The 17,630-nt window shown below is 39.4% G+C and overlaps 1 long non-coding RNA gene across 2 annotated transcripts in view; it reads left to right on the top strand.

Annotated features, from left to right (window-relative positions):
- Positions 1 to 17,630, top strand: part of LOC139030936 (uncharacterized) — a 165,543-nt gene that overhangs the window by 13,530 nt on the left and 134,383 nt on the right. Inside the window, exons 1-2 of one of the 2 annotated variants that reach the window (XR_011483380.1) lie at positions 980 to 1,152; positions 2,228 to 2,322. This is a non-coding gene — a long non-coding RNA (uncharacterized lncRNA). Of the gene's footprint in view, positions 1 to 979; positions 1,153 to 2,227; positions 2,323 to 17,630 lie in introns of those variants that run through there. The other variant, XR_011483379.1, reaches the window with a different exon arrangement.

Genomic DNA, 17,630 nt, shown 5'->3' with positions numbered 1-17,630 from the left:
GTTAAGTTCACACTGGTAGACAACTGCTTCCCACATGTGAAGTATGGTTAAATTATACCCGTGATGTCACTGACGTGGAAAAAAAGTGCTGTGAATTTTAGTGATGGATATTTCACCGCAGCTGTGAGCAATGTGTTCCATAAAGACTGGTATAATTCTCCCAGGAGCCATGTTAAAACCTTACTCTTGCAACTCTTTGGCAACATAATAATGGTTAAAAATGAACGCAAAAGTCATTTACCCACAAGGTCAGTATTTTATGTATTTCCTAGTTAATAAGTAAGAAAAAAGGTTCCGATACTATTATACACGTGATGTATTAGGCTAAAGTCCAGCATATGCTTTATTATTACTCAAGTGTGCAAATTAAAATAAGAAGGTGATCAAATACAGTAAGAGTGACTTTCTGGTTTGAAGTAAAAATATAAGCACACGGTGCCTTTGAACTTTAAATATTTGAAGAAAAATAGCCTGGGTCAAAGGTAGAACTAGATTTTTTATTTTTTTTCTTTAACAGCTCTAAGACTGCCTGCTCTTGTTTTGGTTGGATTAAAGCAGATCTTTAGCATTGCTGTAACCTGGGTCAGAGCCGGCCTAGGGGGCTGGCTGTGTGCCCAGCAGACCCCCTCTGTGGGAGCTGGCCTGGTGGTCCTCTTCACAGGTGTCCTCCACGGAGCGCAGTTCTCTCCTTGTGGGGTCTCAGTGATTCACCACTGAATTTTCACTGGAGAAAGAGAGTTTCTCAAAATGGGGAAGGGAAAGCATCACCCAGCAACTAAAAATGAGCAGCTGTATTTAGCACAGAGAAAGTGCAGTCACTCTGTATATCTGTTGTCCTTCACCTTTATGCCCACGTCAGACGTGATGTGACTTTGAACAGAAGCAGGCCTTTGCCCAAGACAGCTATCTGTCTGGGTCCTACTTGGCCACATTTTCAGAAAGTGAAAGTGAAGTCGCTCAGCTGTGTCTGACTCTTCGCGACCCCGTGGACTGCAGCCTACCACGCTCCTCCATCCATGGGATTTTCCAGGCAAGAGGACTGGAGCGGGGCGCCATCGCCTTCTCCGAAGTTGTGTCTGACTCTTGCAATCCCACGGACTGTAGCCGGTCAAGCTCCTCTGTCCACAGAACTTCCCAGGCAAGAATACTGGAGTGAGTAGTCACTTCCTACTCTAGCAGTGAAAATACGTACTTAATGACAAGTAGATAAACTACTGATCAGAGAAACTGAGGAGGGCCACTCCTGTTACCATTCAGTATTGAAATGCTGCCTAAAGGTATTTTATAAAGTAAAAAGTGTTTGAAGTTTAATTTTACAAAAATTGCCACCATTAAAACCAACATGATTATTTTCTACTCATCCAATCACTGAGGTAACAATATTATAAAAATATGTAAAAAAATTCTAGTTTCATAATTACCAGATATGCTTATTCCCATATAGCTAGTATAAATTTGATTATTAAAAAGATAGCTTTGTTTCCTTAAAAGCACTTGGTTTATTTATCATTTAATATCAGATAGGTATTTGCTATCTTGAAGTACCAAAAAAGTTACAAATAAAAATGGCAATGTCTATACTCTGGGTTTCTTGGGCATATCCTGAAGATTAAACTTTGGAATTTCACCAGAAGGAGCATATGGAATTCTCTTTGAAGACACCTTCTTGCCAATTGTTTCAATCTGGAAGCCAATGGTTTGTAGCTCATTGTGGAGCCCATCCAGGACATGTAGTCCATCAAAGATAAAGGCTGGTTTCAGGACTATTTATTTGAGTCACTATAGAAATAGACTCCTGGGTTGGCGTTGTCTGAGGAGCGATGGTTATCCAGGATGTTAAATGCTCAAGAGTCAGTGTGGATGATGGTTTTGCCATCTGTGTTCTGAGTGCATGTATTCTTGAGTTTGGAGAATGCACAAATCATTTCTGAATGGTTTAGCACACTGAATCTAGCAGGTGCCTAGCACCTAGAACATGCTATGTTCTCAAAAAGAATGTATGTGTGTGTATAGACATGAATACAAGGACAATGAAGAAACTTACTAGAGTAGGAAAGTGAAAATGATGCTGGGTATCAGGTCTGAAAAGTAGTATGTGGCTATTCTCAGAGAACTACACAGAACCCTGACCTGGAAGAACGAGGCTATAGAGCCCAGGAGAGATCAGTGTGGGTGATCAGGACTCAGATGTGAAGTTTACAAAGTAAGTATATTGGGTGCTTTCTAGGAGGTCCTCATCGTGTGGAAGCAAGGGTGGCCTGCCAGTTTGTAGAAACCATGCGTGACAGCACAGATTCCCCAGGGGATGCATCTCCTCCTGAGGTAAGTCCCACCCGGGAGCCCCTACCTCCTTCCACAGGGCAGTCTTGCCTGTGACACCCCCGCCTTCGGTTTTCCCACTGGAGAGTACATAAATCTTCAGAGCACCGCGGATTGGCCTCCAGGCCTGGAAGATGTAAAATGGTTTCCAAAGACACTTAATTTGCAATCAGTTAAGCAGCTCAGACATCCAGCTATTTTTGCTTAATTAAGAAAAAAAGATCTTTGACAGCTGCAAGTGGAAAGTTCTTGGGATGGGACAGTCTTTAATAGCCCCAGACTTGGCAACCTGCAAAAAAAAATTACTGCCAGTTCTTAACTTTAAAACTAAGAGTATATTTATGTAACATTTAAACAACTGGTTGATTCAGTGAAACTATCTCTCCAATTTATTTGGATGAAATGTAGATGAATAGACATTTGATTAATTCATCTTCCAATCACTTGCTGCAAAAGATGCTGCAAAAGTGGGCTGATTTCTGTTTCACACAGCTGAGATTGATGATATCATTAAAGAACTAAGGTTCAGCGACTTTAAACTATGCTTGAATTATGACTTAAAACAATGTCTAATATTAATAATGGTAGGATATGAAGATATGCTTTCAAACTTAGTGTGACTTTTTTGGCTTTTGTTTTAGTGACATGTTTATCAAGGATAAGTAGGTGCTGAGTGCTCAAATATACTTTAACCATCCTTTTATCTTATGCTTAGAAAACTACAACGGCCTCTTTGTTTTGCATTTTATGATGCTAATCTTTTTCTTCCAATCTATCCTATACTGTTAAGGAAATCTTGTTAAATATTATTCAGTGGTATAATTTTCCTCCTCATAAAACTTCAACACTATGTGTGTGTGTGTGTATAAATCTCATTGTAGCCAATCTAAGTGAACATGTGAAAAATAATAAAAGTATGGACAGATATACTTGAAAGTAAAGAATATGGAATGTTTGGTTGCATTTTAAAATTCTGTTCCTTATCTGTGTTTTCTTTATTTCTGCAGTGAGTATATTGTACCTATGCAAATTGTTAAAAATTTCCTTTCATATTTTTAAAGTTTTAATAATTCCCATTTCCTTGATTAAAAAAAGAAATAGGAAAAGTAGAAAAAGTGCAAAGGGTATAAGAAGAATGAAGAAAAATCCAAATATATTAGTAATCATGATCAATATAAGTAAATTAAGCTCCCCCAAAACAAATGTCAGTTTGAATTTTACAACAGAAAAAAAATTAGCTATTTTCTACTCACAGGATATAAAATGTTTGTATAAAGACAGTCACAGAACATAAAATATTTATCATTCAGTGGTAAGCAAAGTTGATATTGTTATTTTATTATCATAAAAAGTAAACTGGAAGTCAGGAGGCATTGCTAGGGTTGAAGACTTTAAGTCATCCTTAAGATGTAATAGTTTTGTTTTAAATGCACTTGATAATGTAGTCTGAAACTGTGTTAATGTTAGGAGATCATATAATAGATTTCTCAGAGCTCAGGGCTCAGTGCTGAGTTGTGTCCCACTCTTTGTGACCTGCCAGTCTCCTCCATCCTTGAAATTTTCCAGAACAGATTACTGGGGTGGGTTGCCATTCCCTCCTCTTGGGGATCTTTCTGACCCAGGGATCGCACCTGTGTTTCCTGAGTCTCCTGCATTGGCAGGCAGATTTTTTACTACTGCAGCACCTGGGAAGTCCTTATACATTTCTTAGTAATTGACAGATCAAGCAAAATATAGAAGATCTGAACCAAAAAATTAATAACTTTTATACTATTTAACAGTATCAGAGAACATTTTATTTTATAACTGAACTTTTTTTAAGCACACAAGAGCATTATGAAAACTGACTACATTCTAAAGCATAAAGATACTCTCAACAAATGTCAAAAGATTATTATCATATAGCTTATATTTCTTAAACACAATCCAGTGACATTAGAAATCGATCACAAGTTTGAATCTAAGTTTCAAGCTCTTAAAACATGTAAGACACTTGAAAGCACATTTTCCAAGAACAAATAGATTTAAAAATCATAATTAAAATTATAAGTATTTAGAAATAAGTGATAACAAAAATATTTATAACAAAACTTTTGTTAGAAACTAAAGTAAATTTTGGGATGAGTTTTATCTCCTTAAATACTTTCATCAGAAGTAGGCTCAAAATTAGTGAGTTAGATTGTCTATCCAATAATACAAAGTTGGTTTAATAGTAGAAATTAATTAATATAATTCACTATATTAACCAATTAAAGGAGAAAAAGTTTTTAATTACATTACTAAAAACAGTTAAAAGCAAGTTTGACAGAATTTAGCATTCATTCATGATAAAAGGTCTTAGCAAGCTTGGAATAAAATTGAACTTTCTTAACCTGAAAAAGGTCATACATAGAAATGTACAGTAAATGTCATATTCAATGTGCAATGTAAAAAGCATTTTTTTTAATAACCCAGAACAAGCCCAAGATGCCCAATATCATTGCCTATAACCAGTATTATATCAGTAAATTTTGCAAGTTTGTTTGATATCGAAATAAAAACACAATTCTATATCCATGTACCTGTAACAATCATGAAATGTAATTAAAATAAAATAGAAAAATACATATTTTCTAGTACCTCCCAAATCAACAATAATAACTAATCACTACCATCAAAAAGCCTGTCAAAATATGCATACCGTTTATGGAGAAAATTATAAGACTTTGTTGTAAGATATTAAATAAGACCTAAAGAGAAGGAAATGGCAACCCACTCCAGTATTCTTGCCTGGAGAATCCTATGGACAGAGGAGCCTGGCAGGCTACAGTTTGGGGGTTGCAGAGTCAGACACGAAGAAAGCAACTTATCAAAGGCTTCTTAGGTGGTACTGGTGGTAAAGAACCGCCTTCCAGTGCAGGAGACATAAAAAGACAGAAGTTAGATTCCTGAGTCGGGAAGATCCCCCGGAGGAGGGCGTGGAAACCCACTCCAGTGTTCTTGCCTGGAGAATCCCTTGGACAGAGGAGTCTGGAGAGCTGCCGTCCATAGGGTAGCAGAGAGTCGGACGTGACTGAAGCAACTCAGCACGTACACAAGCAGAAACATACGTACTATGTTCTCAGGTCCTATATTGGGCTTCCCGGGTGGTTCAGTGGTAAAGAATCCACCTGCCGATGCGGAAGACACAGAGGATGTCGGTCAGGAATATCCCCTGGTGCAGGGAATGGCAACCACTCAGTATTTTTGCCTGGAGAATTCCATGGACAGAGTAGCCTGGCAAGGTGCAAAGAGTCGGTCATGACTGAGTAACTAAGTGCCTAGCATCAGGTCCCATATTGTAAAAAAGTGAGTTGTCTCAGATTTTATCTAAAAATTCAAGGTAATTCTAACTTCCTTTTCTATGGACTTGAATAAACTAATCCTGATATATATATATGGAAGATCTGAGATGATCAGTGTGGTGTTACCTGTTCAAACAAATGTTGGCACAATGTGTATTTTCATATAAAAAGATGATCAGACCAGTTGGAACAAGGAAAGAAACTGGACAAATCCTTGTCTATTTGAAATGCAAGTTTCAGAAGAACAGGCATTGTAAATTAATGGGAAAAGAAAGAACAATGTAATAAATGATGCTGGGAACAGTGATAATCTCTGTGGAAAAAGTAAAATTGGAGCCCTATCTCATACATAAAAATTAATTCCAGGTGGATTAAATGAAATGCAGTATTTAAACAACTACTTTCACAAGACAGTGTAACAGAGTATCTTTATATTCTGATGTTTGAATATGGAAGTAGCTCTTAAGATATTTAATATCAATTTAAATTAAGTACTTCTGTCTAGCAAAAGATAATCTTAAATAAAAAGGGCAAAGATAAGTTGAAGACTGGGACAAAATATTTCCAACATTATGTCACTAAATATTATTACTAACTAGTATGTATAAGGGCTTTGCTGGTGACTCAGTGGTAAAGAATCCAGCTGCTAATGCATAAGACTCAGGTTCGATCCCTGGGTTGGGACGATCCCCTGGAGAAGGAAATGGCAACCTGCTCCAGTATTCTTGCCTGGGCAATCCCTTGGACAGAGGAGCCTAGAGAGCTACAGTCCACGGGGTTGCAAAAGAGTCAACCCGACTTAGCAACTAAACAGCAACAGCAGGTATGTGTAAAGAACTCTTAAGGCTCAAAAAAGGGAGAGGGAAAACTCAACAGAAGTTGTTAGAAAGTTGGCAAAAGGCATGAGTAACATTTCACAGAAGAGGAAACAAGAAAAGCTCATAAGCATATGAAAAGATGATAAACATCATTAGTAATTACATTCAGTTTGCTATATGTACATGTTAAACTACAACAAGATATTTCATATGCATCAAATTGGCAAAGATTTTAAAAGTCAGAAAATACCAACTATTTACAGGGATATAGAACAGTGGTTGGCAAACTTTTTCTGCAAAGGGTGTATGGTAAATATTTCAGACTGTGCAGGCCAGGAGGTCTATTGTAAGGACCCAGCTCTGCCAATGTTTCACAAAAGCAGCTGCAGACAGTTTGTAACCAGTTGGTGGCTGTGTTCCAGTCAAGCTTTATTTGCCAGAACAAAGAAAGAGAAAGTAGCAGACTTGATTTGCCCCCTGAGCCATAGATTTCACATGCTTGGTGCAGAGGAAAGATAAGACACATGGGAGTGTACATTTTGTAAACCTTTTGGAATGATCTACCGGAGAAATCCTCGCCCAGTCCACTCCCCCATATGTTACTGCAGAGGCAATCCAGGCTGCGTACACCAGAGGCCTCTGCAAAAATGTTCATAACAGGATGATCATGATAGGAAAATGTCCGAGTCCTCTCAGATGTGTGTCGCCAATAACATGGAGACACATTTTTAAACTGATTCAAATAAATAGAGAATACGGAGGAACAGAAGGCAGAAAAGGCTGAAACAGATGCATCTCAGAACATAGTGCTGAGAAAACGGAGCAGGTCCCTGAGGAATGAAGGAGGCAACACACGCACACACGTGTATTCTTTTTTTTCTTTTGGAATGTCATCCTAGGGGCACAAGTAAATTGAGCAGCCATAGAATGATCAATACAAAATGCAGGACTATGTTCCCTTCTTGAGGGAGGGACAGAATATAATAATCTAGGAAGGTCATACAAGGGCTTTTAAGTTACTGGTGCTTTTCTCTTCTTCAGTCCAGCTGGTAGATTCTTTAGGATATCTCTCATTTTATTATTTAAATACTAAATATATTTTCTAATAAAATATTATTATTTTGTTATGTTGGACTATAAAGAAAACTGAGCACCAAAGAATTGATGCTTTTGAGCTGTGGTGTTGGAGAAGACTCTTGAGAGTCCCTTGGACTGTAAGGAGGTCCAACCAGTCTAACCTAAAGGAAATCAGTCCTGAATATTCGTTGGAAGGACTGATGGTGAAGCTGAAACTCCAGTACTTTGGCCACATGATATGAAGAACTGACTCATTGGAAAAGACCCTGATGCTGGGAAAGATTGAAGAGAGGAGGAGAAGGGGACGACAGAGGATGAGATGGTTGGATGGCATCACCGACTCGATGGACATGAGTTTGAGTAAGCTCCTGGAGTTGGTGATGGACAGGGAGGGAAGCCTGCCGTGCTGCAGTCCATGGGGTCACAAAGAGTTGGACAAGACTGAGCGACTGAGCTGAACTGAATGAAATATCAATCCAGCTACAGAGTGTGATCAAGTTAATGTTTTTAAAAATTTATTTTATGTTGAAGTAACATTGGTTTACCGCTGGAGTAGGACATGGTAACCCACTCCAGTATTCTTGCCTAGAGAATCCCCACGGACAGAGGAGCCTGGCAGGCTGCAGTCCATGGGGTTGCAAAGCGTTGGACACCGCTGAGTGCCTAAGCACCGCACAGCACGACATTGGTTTATAATGTAAGTTTCACGTGTACAACATTGTATTTCTACTTCTATATACCCTGCCGCGTGCTCACCTCCCCCACGTTTAGTTTCCATCCCTCACCATACAGTTCATCCTTTTTACCCATTTCACCCTCCGCTCTGTACTGTCCTCTCTGGTCGTCACTACTGTGTACCTACATGTTTGTTTCTGTTTGGTTTGTTCATTGACATTTTTTTCTTTTATATCCCACATATGACTGGAAGCATACAGTATTTGCCTTTCTACATCTGACTTATTTCATTTAGCCTAATAACCTCAAGTTCCATCCATGTTGCCAGAAGTGGCAAGATTTCATTTTGTCATGGCTAAGTAGTATCCCACTGTGTATGTCTTCCACCACTTCTTTGTTCATTCGTCCATTGATCGGCACTGAGGTTGTTTACATATCTTGCTGTTATGTATAATACCTGAATGAACATGGGGATGCATATGTCTTTTTGCATTAGCATTTTTGTATTCTTTGGATAAATACCCAGAAGTGGGATTGCTGGATAATATGATAGTTCTGTTTTTAATTTTTTGAGGAATCTCTGTCCTGTTTTCTATAGTAGCTATGCTAATTTATATTCCCACAAAGAGTGTATGAGGGTTCCCTTTCCTCCACATCCTAGTTAACACTTATTGTTTCTTTCATTTTTGATAATAGCCATTCGAACAGGTGTAGGTGATATCTGACTGTGGTTTTGGTTTGCATTTCCCTAGTAATTGGTGATGCTGACATCTTTTCACATGCCTATTGGCAATCTACTCATGTCTTCTTTGGAAAAATGTCTCTTAAGCTCCTCTCACCATTTTAAAATCAGAGTTTGTTTTTCTGTTGAGTCATATCAACTTAAGTAATGTTTTAGAACAATTACCCTGGTAGAGATATTCAGGACTAACCAGAGGTGCATAAAGACATTTTCAGTTCAGTTCAGTTCAGTCACTCAGTCATGTCTGCCTCTTTGCAACCCCTTGGACTACAGCACACCAGGCTTCCCTGTCCATCACCAACTCTCAGAGCTTCTTCAAACTCATGTCCATTGAGTCAGTGATGCCACCCAACCGTCTCATTCTCTGTCGTTCCCTTCTCCTTCCGCCTTCAATCTTTCCCAGCATCAGGGTCTTTTCAGATGAGTCAGTTGTTTGTATCAGATGGCCAAAGTATTGGAGTTTCAGCTTCAGCATCAGTCCTTCCAAAAAATATTCAGGACTGATTTCCTTGAGGATGGACTGGTTGGATCTCCTTGCAGTCCAAGGGACTCTCAAGAGTCTTCTCCAACACCACAGTTCAAAAGCATCAATTCTTCAGCGCTCAGCATTCTTTATAGTCCAACTTTCACATCCATACATGACTACTGGAAAAACCATAGCTTTGACTAGATGGACCTTTGTTGGCAAAGTAATGTCTCTGCTTTTTAATATGCTCTCTAGGTTGGTCATAACTTTTCTTCCAAGGAGTAAGCATCTTTTAATTTCATGGCTGCACTCACCATCTGCAGTGATTTTGGAGCCCCCCAAAATACAGTCTGACACTGTTTCCACTCTTTCTCCATCTATTTGCCATGAAGTGATGGGACTGGATGCCATGATCTTCGTTTTCTGAATGTTGAGTTTTAAGCCAACTTTTTCACTCTCCTCAAGACACATTAGGCAGACTAATTAAGAGATTATTCGAGTACTCCGTGTATAAGGAGGCTTAGTCATGTAATTCAAGAGAAAAAGGTAAATTCAGTCTAGTTAAGAATCCACTTTGCAGTGTGAGGGGTGCTGGCTCGGCCCTTGGTCTGGGGCGTTCCGCAGGCCTGGGGGCGGCTCCGCCTGCGAGCCGCAGCTACTGAGTCCCATGTGCCTAGGTGAGGGGTGCTGGCTCGGCCCTTGGTCTGGGGCGTTCCGCGGGCCTGGGGGCGGCTCAGCCTGCGAGCCGCAGCTACTGAGTCCCATGTGCCTGGGTGAGGGGTGCTGGCTCGGCCCTTGGTCTGGGGCGTTCCACGGGCCTGGGGGCGGCTCCGCCTGCGAGCCGCAGCTACTGAGTCCCATGTGCCTGGAGCCTGTGCTCTGAAACAAAAGAAGCTGCTCTATGAGAAGCCTGCACGTTGCAACTGGAGGGAAGCCTCCACTTGCCACAACTAGAGAAAGCCTACACGCAGCGGTGAGGACCCAGCACAGCTGAAGAGAAATACAGAATTCAAAGAGGTTTCTGAGACACAGATATAGAGGTGGGAAGCTTGGAAAGTGTGGATAAGCCTAGAAAACTTTTGTTTTTGATGATGTTGTTGTTTGCATCTTTTATAGTATATTTTCTGAATGCTTGTTGAAGATGCTTAAGAAATGAGAAAAAAAACCTATCAAAGAACTTTTGAGTGGTCTAACAAGTAATTTTGCCCCCGGAAGAGCCTAAATGAAATGTTTACTGGAACAAACACAGAACGGGAAAAGCAAAACAAAGCTTCCTTTAAAAAATTCCAAAGGGAAGTTGGAGAGCATTTATTTTGACACAAAATGAGGAAAGAATAGGTCATAGTAATATTGTTTGATGAATAATAACCAAACACTTAGCACCATATATATATTTGCTACTCTCAACATGAAAAGGTTGGAAAAAAACTTGACCAACTCACCATGGTGGTTACTTGTGTGTGTTCAAAACCTGAATGATGTCTGGCAGTGTATTTCATGTTTTTACAAATATGTAAAATGAGTGTAATGATACCTATTTCATATAGTTTTTGTGGGATTTAATGTGCTTACTGTTTTTTAATGAGCTTACTGGTGGCTCAGACGTTAAACAATCTGCCTGCAATGCAGGAGACCCAGGTTCAACCCCTGGATTGGGGAGATCCCTCTGAAAATGGAATGGCTACCCACTCCAGTATTTTGCCTGAAGAATTCCATGGACAGAGGAGCCTGGTGGGCTACAGTCCACAGGGTCACAAAGAGTCAGACATGACTAAGCAACTAACACTTCCTTTTCATTTTTCACCATATCACATGGCACATGATAAGAGTTCCAAAGAATAGCAAAGAGAGATAAGAAAGCCTTCCTCAGTGATCAATGGAAAGAAATAGAGGAAAATAATAGAATGGGAAAGACTAAAGATCTCTTCAAGAAAATTAGAGATACGATGGAACATTTCATGCAAAGATGGGCACAATAAAGGATAGAAATGGTATGGACCTAACAGAAGCAGAAGATACTAAGAAGAGGTGGCAAGAATACACAGAAGAACTATACAAAAAAGATCTTCACAACCCAGATAATCATAATGGTGTGATCACTCACCTAGAGCCTGACATCCTGGAATGTGAAATCAAGTGGGCCTTAGGAAGCATCACAACAATAAAAGCTAGTGAATGTGCTGGAGTTCCAGTTGAGTTATTTCAAATCCTGAAAGATGATGCTGTGAAAGTGCTGCACTCAATATGCCAGCAAATTTGGAAAACTCAGCAGTGGCCACAGGACTGGAAAAGGTCAGTTTTCATTCCAAACCCAAAGAAAGGCAATGCCAAAGAATGCTCAAACTGCTGCACAATTGTACTCATCTCACACGCTAGCAAAGTAATGCTCAAAATTCTCCATGCCAGGCTTCAACAGTACATAAACTGCGAAATTCCAGATGTTCAATCTGGATTTAGAAAAAGCAGAGGAACCAGAGATCAAATTGCTAACATCCGTTGGATCATAGAAAAAGCAGGAGGATTCCAGGAAAACATCTACTTCTGCTTTATCAAGTATGCCAAAGTCTTTGACTGTGTGGATCACAACAAACCATGGATAATTCTTCAAGAGATGAGAATACCAGACCACCTGACCTACCTCTTGAGAAATGTGTATGCAGGTCAGGAAGCACCAGTTAGAACTGAACATTGAACAACAGACTGGTTCCAAGTTGGGAAAGAAGTACATCAACGCTGTATATTGTCACCCTGCTTATTTCACTTATATGCAGAGTATATCATGAGAAATGCTGGGCTAGATGAAGCACAAGCTGGAATCAACATTGTGGGGAGAAATATCAACAACCTCAGATATGCTGGTGACACCACCCTTACGGCAGAAAGTGAAGATCTAAAGAGCTTCTTGATGAAAGTGAAGGAGGAGAGTGAAAAGTTGGCTTAAAGTTCAACATTCAGAAAACTGAAATCATGGCATCTGGTCCCATCACTTCATGGCAAAAAGATGGGGAAACAGTGGAAATAGTGACAGACTTTATTTATTTGGGCTCCCAAATCACTGCAGATGGTGACTGCAAACATGAAATTAATAGATGGTTGCTCCTTGGAAGGAAAGGTATGACCAACCTAGACAGCATATTAAAAAGCAGAGACATTACTTTGCCAAAAAAGGTCCATCTAGTCAAAGCTATGGTTTTTCCAGTAATCATGTATGGATATGAGATTTGGACTATAAAGAAAGCTGAGCACCAACAGTTGATGCTTTTGAACTGTGGTGTTGGAGAAGACTTTGAGAGTCCCTTGGACTGCACGGAGACCCAACTAGTCCATCCTCAAGGAAATCAGTCCTGAATATTTCAAAGAACTGATGCTGAAGCTGACATTCCAATACTTTGGCCTCCTGGTGTGAAGAACTGACTCATTTGAAAAGACCTTGATGCTGGGAAAGATTGAAGGTGGGAGGAGAAGGGATGACAGAGAATGAGATGGTCAGAAGGCATCACCGACTCAGTGGACAGGAGTTTGAGTAAACTCCGGGAGTTGGTGATGGGCAGGGAGGCCTAGCGTGCAGCAGTCCATGGGGTCGCAAGGCGTCAGACACAACTGAGCGACTGAACTGAACTGAACATGATAAAAGCTTGGTAAATGGCAGACAACAAAAGTACAATGACATAAAACATAATTAGGAAAATTTGTCTTTTAAGGAAATAGCTGGTAAGATCATTTTCCTAACATCATGCTGGCCTGTTTATGGTGATGTTTTTACAAGTGGAACCATTTGTTGCTTTGCTCTTGTTGCTGTTTTCCTCCAGCACTGAAGAATTACTGCATGATATAGTGGGTTTGTTTTAGCTCCTGTTAAATAGTTTGATACCTTTACTTTTCTCTCAGTTCCTTTGGAAAGGGCAAATCCATTGATAAGAGTAGTTATGATTTCACAAACCATATCTCATCCTTCTGTGCTTTGGAGTTAATCCTTAAGAAAAAATGTTGACCATACGCAGCTCACTCCTAGCCATCTGCAAGAGAAACGGGTAATACCTGGGCTTACACGGGGGACTTCTTCAGTGGTCTAGTGGCTAAGACTGTGTGCTCCCAATGCAGGGGGCCTGGGTTCTATGCCTGCTCAGGGAACTATTAATAGTCCCCACAAGCTGCATTTCAGATTTCGTATTCTGCAGCTGAAGATCTCATATGCTTCAGTGAAGACCCGGTGCAGCCAAATGTTGATAAATGAATGAATATTTTTAAAAAGTTGCAGAAAAATCCTGTTTTTTTTTTTTTTTAAAAGCTTGGCTTCCATGCACTGAAATTATGAATTCTGAGCTTCTCTTTCCTGTGGGAAGCTCAGTTATAAGAAGTAGGATGGGTGAAAGTAAGGGAAATGAGAGCCCTTGCCTGAGAAGGGTGACTGTCTCTGGAGTGAATGATTTACAGCAACTGCTTCTACAACTGAGATTGCACTGATAATAGTTGAAATTTCCTAGTTTATTTTTTTATTGGGGTACATTCAACCTTTAATGAATAGCTCAAAACGTTTTTTCCCTCATATAATACTAAGAACAATAAAGTCATATCTTAACTACATGAATGGGGATTACTTGAGGATTTTAAAAATATGCGTTGCCTTGGGAGAAAAATACACAGCCTTCGAGGTGAAATGTGAAATATTGCCTTTAAATTATTAACTATATTTTATGGAGATACTATTTCAATTTTACTTGGCTTTTGAATTTGCTTGTTTAATGCTTGGGGCTATATACAGCTACTGTAAGTAATTAACTTCAGAAATAGTTTGAAAGAAAATAAAGAGAAAGAAAATGAAAACTTGGCTTTTTATAAATGAAACCCTGAAAACTCTTGTGAATTTTCTTAAAGTGATCGAGTGGGTGGTCTGTTAATTGTTATATTTGTAATGTTTCAATAAGAAGTTACTAATCAGTGAAGTAATATGTATATAGTGCCTAATTTCAAATGGTTTTGGTATATTTTGCATAAAAGTTAGATTTTCCAGATGTAGCCAGTCTTTGTGATTTGGAGAGCTGGGCTGGGGAGGTAGGTTGGTCACTTCTAACTATAATTTGTTTTTATTCACATGCTCTTCTTATGTAGGTTTTCACACACCATTTTAAGTAAATGGTGAAAAAGGAAAAGATCAGATAAATACGCAGGGAATATCAGAGGTATTCTTGACCAGAAACTCATTCATTAGAAAAATGTAGTAATAGGGCTTCACAACTTTCTTTACAACTAGTGGAAATAAAGCACTGTTCACATAGGTTAAAAACATGGATGCATTCAATCATACCAATCAAAAACACTTTTCAGTCTGGTAAAATCCAAAGTAACTTCTTGTAACGTTTTAAAATAATAAATGATCTGATGTTTTGCTTTTTGAAGTTGTGTAGAGAGGAGCCGATCTCAGTGTTAGTTTTGTAGGATATGCTTCATCATCGCAGTGAATCAAGTGGTTGCAGCACCCACAGCTCTCTCTGATGGATGTTGCGAGGCATGATAAGCCATGAATGGAATTGGAATCTTTGTTTGCTCAGGCTGTTGGATGTCTCAATGATGAAGGATGAAGGAATATGACCAGCAGGAAAACCCAAGTGTGTGTTATTAAATACAGTGAAAAACGAGGGTGAGGCTCAGGCTTATTAACTCCACAGCAACAAGAACACATATGGTAGAGTGTAAACTTTCCTCTACAAGATTGGGAAATGATTATAATGGCCAGTACTTTTCAGTACTTGTGATACACAACACATTTGACTGACTAAGAACTTCACATATCTTGTGCCATCCATTGATTCGTGATCCTCCTGACAACACTGTATAGTAATTACTGTTGTTATCACCATGTTATGAAGAGGAAGCTGAAGCCAAGGAAAGCAAAATAAATTGGATTGAAACCACATGCTAAGTAAATAAATGAATTAGGTTTTGAACTTAGGTCTCTGACTTCAGAGCCTGTGTTTTAAACCCCTTATTGTGGTTCAGGTTAGTGAAAGTGAAAGTCACTCAGTCGTGTCCAACTATTTGTGACCCTATGGACTATAGTCCATAGACTTCTCCAGGCTAGAATACTGGAGTGGGTAGCCTTTCGCTTCTCCAGGGGATCTTCCCAACCCAGGAGTCGAACCCAGGTCTCCCACATTGCAGGTGGATTCCTTACCAGCTGAGCCACAAGGCGAGCCCGTGGTTTGGGGTAAGGGGAGACTAAATGACTCCCGGTGTGAGACCAGGACTAAGTGTTCACTCAGTACTGACATTCTTGATCAGTGTGACTTGAGGATCTACGAACAATACCTATGCCCTTTGGGTGACTAGTGGTAAATATGAAAGGTCTGACAAGAAATACTGCCTGTTATCTGTCATAAAAATGTCTACAAATAATAAACGCTAGAGAGGGTATGGAGAAAAGGGAGCCCTTGTATGCTGCTGGTGAGAATGTATATTGATGCAGTCACTGTGGAAAACAGTATGGGGTTCCTTAAAATAACTAAAAATAGAACTATTTGTGTTGGCTGATAAGTTCTTTCTAGTTTTTCCATAATATATAACAGAAAAACCCAGATAAAGTTTCTGATCAATCCAATACCATATGATCTAGCAGTCTTACTTTTGGGTATGTATCTGGAGAAGAAGAAAGCTCTAATTGAAAAAGCAATGTTCATAGCAGCACTATTTACAATAGTCAAGACATGGCAACAACCCAAGTGCCCGTTAACAGATGATTGGTTTAAGAATATGTGATATGCATGAGTGTGCAAGCGTACATCCCTGTGTGCACACACACACACACACACACACAATGGGATATAGTGTGTGCTAAGTCACTTCAATCATGCCTGACCCTTTGTGATCCTATGGATTGCAGCCCGCCAGTCTCCTCTGTCCATGGGATTCTCCAGGCAAGAATACTAAAGTGGGTTGCTATGCCCTCCTCCAGGGGATCTTTCAAACCCAGGGATTGAACCTGCCTCTCTTATGTCTCGTTCATGGGCAGACAGGTTCTTTCCCACTAGCACCACCTGGGAAGCCCCAGTGGACCAGCCATAAGAAGAGTGAACAATTGCCGTTGGAAGCAACATGGATGGACCTAGAGAGCATCATACCAAGTGCAGGAAGTCAAAGTAAGACGAATGCTATGTGATGCCACTCACATGTAGAACCCCAAAATAATACAAATGAATCTACGCACAGAACAGACTCACAGACATAAAAAAACTAAATTGTGCTTACCGAAGGGGAAAGGGAGGGAGGAATAAATTAGGAGTATGGGGTTAACAGATACAAACTACACATAAAATACATAAGCAGCAAAGATTTATCATATGATAAGTACATGTGTGCTCAGTCATGTCTGACTGTATGTGGCCCCATGGACTGTAACCTGCCAGGCTCCTCTGTCCATGGGATTTTTCAGGCAAGAACACTGGAGTGGGTGGCCATTTCCTTCTCCAGGGAATCTTCCTAATCCAGTGATTGAACCCATATCTCCTGCATTTCCTTCATTGGCAGGAGGATTCTTTACCACTGAACCACCTGGAAAGCCCCCTTATGTATAATACAGAGAACTATATTCAGTATCTTGTAATAATCTATAATGAAAAACAATCTGATTCAGGCAACTGACTTAGTTGTACACCTGAAACTAACACAATATTGTAAATCAATTATACTTCCAATAAAAAGCAATACATCATTTGAAACAAATGCAAAAAAAACCACACAAATTTTGCCTGTTGTAATTTAGATAAGCTGAAGAAATCATTCTTTGAAGGCTCCACCTGTTTTTTAAACATTTCCTTATGAATATCTGTCAAATTTCCAAGTGGCTATTGAGGTTCAGCAAGGGTATCACTATAAAGATGTCACCACAGAGTTTGTTTTGGGGAAGTTGTGAAATAAATGTGGGAAAGTGCACTAGATTAATTATTGCAATCATTTAAGATTATAATTTAAAGTCTGTATAGCAACCCAAAGAAAAATGAAAATACTAATTGGCCTAATATAGAGTGTAAATTGTATGTACCTTATAATTATGGCTGTATTATAAACTACCCAGAAATACACTAAATGCTAACAAATGAGTCCATTAAGTTGGTGGGATTTTACTCTAATTATGAGTTGTAGATAATGTAAATTATTGTCATAACAGAAAATAATGAATAAATATAAAACCAGAACAGAAAAATAAGAATGTATTT

The sequence above is a fragment of the Odocoileus virginianus genome, chromosome 24, assembly GCF_023699985.2.
Source record: "Odocoileus virginianus isolate 20LAN1187 ecotype Illinois chromosome 24, Ovbor_1.2, whole genome shotgun sequence".
Lineage (NCBI taxonomy): Eukaryota > Metazoa > Chordata > Mammalia > Artiodactyla > Cervidae > Odocoileus > Odocoileus virginianus.
This window is presented reverse-complemented; position numbering and strand designations above follow the sequence as displayed.